This window comes from Mesocricetus auratus, unplaced genomic scaffold, assembly GCF_017639785.1.
Source record: "Mesocricetus auratus isolate SY011 unplaced genomic scaffold, BCM_Maur_2.0 Super-Scaffold_100004, whole genome shotgun sequence".
NCBI classification, from domain to species: Eukaryota; Metazoa; Chordata; class Mammalia; order Rodentia; family Cricetidae; genus Mesocricetus; species Mesocricetus auratus.
This window is the reverse complement of record NW_024429189.1, coordinates 53,560,392-53,567,472: the sequence shown is the minus strand read 5'-3', so window position 1 is coordinate 53,567,472 and position 7,081 is coordinate 53,560,392.

Here is a 7,081-nt window from a genome sequence, read left to right as displayed (position 1 = left end):
GTGGAGTGCCTATGACACCAGCATTTTTCCTCCCTGTGATGGGCACTGAAACACAGAGAGGGACAGGAGCCAGAGAAGCTGCTGGAAGGGCCAAAGGGTTTTACTGGTGAGTCAATGTTTCTGGCTCACAGAAACTAAATCAGCTCCCAACACAATCCTACCCCCAACCTCCGGAGCAAGCATCAGCATGCTTAGCATCCTAGAACTCAGAGGCAGGAGGGTTGCACGTCTTCCCTAGCCCTCACTAGAAACAGCAAGGGCAGCCAATGCTCTGCCCTGGGGACTGGGTTCCCCTCTCTCAGACCTCAAACAGTCCTGTCAGACTAATGCACTTTTCACGCCTTTTTGTTTGTTTGTTTGTTTGTTTGTTTTTTGTTTTTCGAGACAGGGTTTCTCTGTGGCTTTGGAGGCTGTCCTGGAACTCGCTTGGTAGTCCAGGCTGGTCTCGAACTCACAGAGATCCGCCTGCCTCTGCCTCCCGAATGCTGGGATTAAAGGTGTGCACCACCAACACCCAGCTACGCCTTTTTTATTTATCCATGTTTATTTCATATTGAGAATTTCATGCATGCATACAATGTGTTTTGATCAAATCAACCCATTTTCCCCTCCTCAGCCCCTCCCTTATTCCCCCCATCACTGCTTTTCCCTCCCAGCTTCATGTGCTCTTTTTGGAAATCCACTGCATCTACCTAATGCTGCCATTAGGTCTGTGGCATTAGGGCCATCTATTGGAGCCTGGGTAGACTATTTGGGCAAACTGACTCTTCCTCCTGCAAAAGCCAACAGCACCTCAGCAAGCCCTGCCCCGTCAAAGCTTGGGTTTTTGTCTGGCTTGGTTTTGTTCAAGCCTTGTGCATGCACTCACAACACTCCCCCACTCCCCACCATCCCCTCACCCTACTCATCCCCCCACTCCTCACCCCCCAACCCCCCCCCGCCCCCCACCCCCGCCTCATATGCTTGTTTTGTTGGTGGTGTACACCTTTGATCCCAGCACTCAGGGAGGCAGAGGTAGATGGTTCTCTGTGTAGAAGCCAGCCTGGTCCACATAGCAAGTTCCAGGACAGCTAGAACTACATAGTGAGAGCCTGTCTCAAAAAATAAAATAAAATAAGCAAGCAAACAAAAGGTTTTCTTTATTGGGCTGGAGAGGTGGCTCAGCTCTTAAGAGCACTTGTTACTCTTGCAAAGGACTCAGGTTTGGTTCCTAGCACCCATGTGGCAGCTCACAACCATCTGTAACTCGAGTTTCTTTAGCTTCCACGGGCACTGGGCATGCACATGGCACACATACATTCACGCCAGAAAGCTGCCATATGCATAGAATAAACATAAATGCATTTTAACCAAAAAGTTTACTTTATTTACTGATGTGTGAATAGCTGGGCCCCTGCAGAAGCAAAGACTACAAGAGGTGTCAGGAAGCTGCCGTGTGGGTCTGCCGTTGTCCTCAGGATTGAGCAGCAAACACTCTTAACCACTGAGTCATCTCTTCAGTGCCCCTACCTATTCTACCATTTGAGACAGAGTGTCATCTAGCCCAGACTGGTCACAAACTCTCAGTCGACAATGACTGGCCTTGAACATCTGATCTTTCAGCCTCTTCCTCTACAATGTTTCGTGTGCAGGCTTGCCCCGCCACACCCGGCACAGGGTTCCTATTACAAAGCTGAGCTCCGAGGAGGGTTCCCAGGGCTGTGAACTTTGATCTGCTCATGACTCCTTCAGAACTTTCTGGGGGTAGGGACATGTTTTTCTTAACTAATCTCAAGGAACGAGGTGTGAGCACAGTAGGCAGCAGGGCCACATCTCGGAGGCAGGATGCTAGTGGGAAGTGACACGCCATGTGCAGCAGTCCTTCAGGCTTCCACAACACCCTGCCACTGCCACGGCAAAGGACCCAGGGCCAGCTTCTTCACACAGCAATGCCCAGATCAGATCTTGGGAATGTGGAAGAGCAGCAGAGACTCCTGTCGGTTCTCAGAGTATCTTTCACCATCCGGGAGGCCAGTTTGCGAGTGCGCGCGCGCGCATCTCTTTGGCCAGGGCTTCAGAAGCAGAACAGAGGGAGGAGAGGTTCGAGGCATTTCTGACAGCAATGAGATTAGGACCAGGTTCCCTCTCTGCATTATCAGCAGGAGCCCAGGAGAACAGTCTGGCTTTCTTAATAGTAAGAGAGGGGCTGATTGTTTTTAGAAACATGCTGAGCTGCTGCCTTCATAGTGATCCAGCGACTTCCGGAGCTCACTCAGCTCTCTAAACAATCTTCAGAGGCACCCTTGAGTCTGATTGGTTAGCTTGCTTGATCTAAAGTCTTCCCCAGTATGAGTACATAAGGCCCTATGAGGCCACCCCTTAGAACTCCAGGCACTGTTTGAGAAGTGCTGCATGAAAACAGTAACATTATTTTCTTGGGAGCTCTGCAGACACCTGCCTTTGTGTCACAACCCTGTGCATACTGATCTCCCCTCCCTAACTCCTAACAAAGGCCAAGTTACTCCCTGCTACAGAAAGAAAGTTGGAGACTCTGCTCCAGGGGCCCTGCCTTGTCTTCCTCCCAGCACCCACTCTGGCGCTGGGATTGACCCAGGCTCCATTTGTTCCCCTAATGAGTCTTAAGTGTTTGACTTGGGTGCCTGCCAGTCCTGCTCCTGCAGGGAGAAAGGGGTGGGAGAGAATGGGGCAGAGCTCATGCGGCCTCAGCCATGCTGGGCCCTGGGGGGACTGGCACAGGGCTTACCGGACACAAACCAACCCAGGAGTGCCACCAGGCAACCCCTTTAAGGCACACTGCTCTCCTTTCTCCTCTACTTCAGAGACTTCCCAGATGCACACTCCTTAAGCGTACTTCCCGGGTTGCAACCCTGGGGGTGGGCCCAGGAAGGTGCATTGTTCTTTTCCCACTGTCATGGGTGTCTGTATGGTGTGTGCATATGCATGTGTACATAGGCAGCTTGCTCATGGATGCTGTCTCCACCTTTCCAGACTAGGGTTACGGGTGGGATACCACACTCATCAGACATTCAAGTAGGCTCTGAGGATCTCAACTCCAGTCCTCAAGCTTGCTTGGCAAGCATTTTAACCCCTAAGCCACCTCCCAGTTCTGGAATGTGAATTTTTAACCAGCAACCCAGAAGACAGTGATATATTCAGTGAAGATTAAGAAGTAATTCTTTAAGGATTGGGGAAATAGTTGAGGAGTTAAAGTGCTTGGCACCAAGAAGACAGGAGTTTGGAGCCTCAGAACCCAGGTAAATTTTGGGTGGACATGTTTGTAATTCCAGCCTTGGAAAGGAGAGACAGGGGATCCTCAGGGCTAGCTGGATACTGAGACTAGCATGTGATCTCAGGAACTGATTGAGAGGCCCTGCCTCAAAGAATAAGGCAGAAGAGCAATAAGAAAGATTCCTGACATCGGCCTCAGCCCTCCATACATGCATATACACATGCACCTGCACATATACACATGTGCCCTCACACATGCCAACATACAAACACATATGCACCTGCACATATGCACATGTGCCCTCACACATACCATCATGCAAACACACTTGCACCTGCACATATGCACATGTGTCCTCACACAAGCCAATATACAAATACACATACACCCGCACATGTGTCCTCACACATGCCAACATGCAAACACACATACAAGAAGGAAAAAAAGGACTGATGTTTCAGAAAAATGTGGTATATAACAGCCTAAGATAATTTTATGCAGTCACAAAGAAAAACTGAACCATGACTTTTGCAAAGAAATGGATTTTTAACTGAAAATCATTGCATCATCTGGAAATAAGCCAGATTCAGAAAGACAAATACCACATTCTTTCTCTCATATGCAGAACCTAAATTTAAAATGGCATGTGTATATATACTGGGCAATGGCTCAGTCAACAGAGTGCCTGCCACATAAGCATGAGGACTTGAGTTCCGGCCTCCAATAGCATGAATCTGTAATCTTAGTACGGGGTGACAATGATAGGGAGACCCCTGGAGTTGCTGGCCAGCTATTCTCCCTGAATCAGTTACCTCCAAGGTTAGCTGGAAAGTCAGTCTCAAAAAATGAGGGGGCTACAGAGATAACTCAGCAGTTTAGAACACTTGCTCTTCAGAGGGCTTGGGTTTAATTCCCAGCACCCACATTGTGGTTCATAACCATCTGCAACTATATGGGCTGGAGAGATGGCTCATAGGTTAAGAGCACTAGCTGCTCTTCCAGGGGTCCTGAGTTCAAGTTCCAGCAACCACATGGTGGCCCACAACCATCCATAATGAGATCTGGTGCCCTCTTCTGGTCCACAGGGAAACATTCAGACAGGACACTGTATATGTAATAAATAAATAAATATTTCTTTAAAAAAAGATACATGCAGACAGGACCATGTGCAACTATAGTTCCAGGAGATCTGACAAAATCTTCAGATAACCTCCAGGACCAGGTACACACATGGTCCACAGATACACATGCAGGCAAAACGTTCATACATATATTAACACATCTTTAAAAAGGTGGAGAGCAATTGACAGAGTCACTAATGTTAACCTCTGGCTTCCATATGCAGACACACATGTGCATCTGCACACACATATTAACATTTATATGTGCATACAGGTCATGAAACCAGAGTTGGGATGACAGGAGAGGAAGAAGCGATGGGAAATAGAGTAATGGATTACAAGCAATAGGAAAACAAGACGAGCACTCATGAGAGGAAGACAGGAAACCAGCTGGAGCAAGGGGAGGGGACAGGTACAGGGAAGGGGAGTGCAAAAGAAAAAAGCATGGTGACACATGCGTATGAAGACGTCGTGATGAAACTCACTGCTACATTTTGGAACTTGGAAGGAAAAGGGTTTATTTGGTTTACAGGTCACAGTTTGTCATCAAGGGATGCCAAGACAGGAACTCAAGGAACATGACTCAAAGAACCAAACTGGAGTAAGGTGGTTCTAAAAAGACTAGTGTGGAGATCTTGATGACAGAGACCTGACTGAGTGACAGTGCAGTGTCAGAGGCAGGGGCTTAGGTTAGAATAGACAGCGCCTGTCGTTCCAGAATGCCTATCTAAAAAGAACCTGAAAGGGCAGGAGGCACCAATTCTCTGGCAAGAAGGATGATTTTTCAATTCATATCCAGTCCATGCTCTACATAATGAAACTACATTTCCCAGTTGGCTTTGCAGTTCCTAAGAGCCACGAGTTGAATCCTGCCCAACTCAGTCTAATCCAGGTCTCTACTAAGTTCCAAATGTTTGCACCCTCTACATCCAAGATTCATATGTTGAAACCCAGATCTCCCCAGTGTCATGCTAGTAGAAGGTGGAGCCTTATGAGAGATGATTAGGTCACAAGGGTATAGCCCCCTTGAAGGGTATCTGTGCTCTTATCTGGTACCCAACATAGCTGTCTTGCTCCATGTGGGCCAAAGCAAGAAGTGAACCAGAAAATGGGTCCTGGCCAGGTATCAAATCTCTCAGTGCCACTGTCTTGTGCATTTTAGCCTCCCGTATTCTGGGAGCTGTTGGGTATAAGCTATCTAGTTCAGTCTTTTCCATAGCGGGTTGTGACATAAGACATATGTATTGTGGCTTTCAATCATGGTTTCTGGTTTGTTGCTTCCTCCCCAAGAGGGAAGTTCTGACCTTCCCCAGCTTTTCAGTGGCCATAAAGTATTATCCGACCTGCCTGATCTGATTGCAGGTCCTAAGATCCACTTTACTGCAGAGATCCTGTACTTTAAAAAAGAAATGCTCAAGACTCTTTCTCCAGTGCTGCTAGCTTGCCCCAGTTGCCTATACAATGAAGTCTCCATAAAAAACAAAATAGGGTTTGGAGATTCTGGATAGCAGAACTCATGGAGGTTCCTAGAGGGTAACTTTTGTGGTTTGAATCTGATACACCTCCAAAAGCTCATACACTGAAGGATTAGTCCCTAGTGATGCAGCATTCCAGGACCTTTGGAGGTGGTTAGATCATGAAGGCTATAAGCTCATCAACTGGTTAATCCATTGAGGTGTCCATGACTCAATGGGCTACTGGAGGACAATGGAAAGGCCTAGTTGGAAGAAGTAGGTCAATTAGGGGCAAGCCTTTAAGTGTATGTATTATCTCCACCCCACCTAAAAACCCCCTCCCTGTGTATATGTGTGTCTCTCTCTCCTCTCTTCCATCCTCCTTCCTGTCCACTGTGAAATATGCTGTCTGTCTGCACCTCTGCCCCCTCTTCTCTCTTCCTTCCTATCCACTGAGATAGGCTGCTATCCTCTGCCACCCACCCACACCATGATAGATTTGATACCTGGCCCCAGGTACTAAAGCAACACGCCAAGTGACAATGGGCTGAAATCTCCAGAACTATGAACCAAAATAAATATTTTGTTGTTGTTGTTTCAATCTCAGATAATTGGCACAGCAATGGAAAGCTGGCCAAAACAGCGATGTACGCAGAGAGGGCAAAGAGGGTTTACACTTCTCCATACCTCATGCCAGGCACCTCTTGATTGATGCTTTCTATAATATGCTTCCCTGACTTCTGGGAGCCACTCAAGCAAATTAATCAAAGGAGAGAGTTGTAGGAACCCCCTCTGGCAGCTGGTTGGTCAGGAGCACAAGTAAAAAGACAGGATTGGTGTGAAGAAATCCTAAGCAAAGTGTTGAGGACACAACTTGTCTTTTGTTTAGTACATACAGTAAAATGCAGAAAGAACTCAACAAAATTTTAAGGCAGATGTTATAGTTTTTAATCTGAAATGTACCCCCCAAAACACACGCGCGTGCATGCATGTGCACACAGACACACACACAGACACACACACACACACACAGTTCTGAGCACTCTGTTCCCAGCTTGTGGGCTTGTTTTGAAGGCTTGGAGCTCCTGAAATACGGAACCTAAACCTGGTTCTGGCTCTGGCTTAGCTGTCCATCTCCCAGGTCTGTTCTATGTGACGAATCTACCAGCAAACATTGCTGACACCATGGGCTCCGCTGCTCTGCTTTGCCTTTCCCAGCAGGATAGGCTGGACCCTATGAAACCGTGAGGCAAATTTAGCCTTTCCTGCCTAGATTC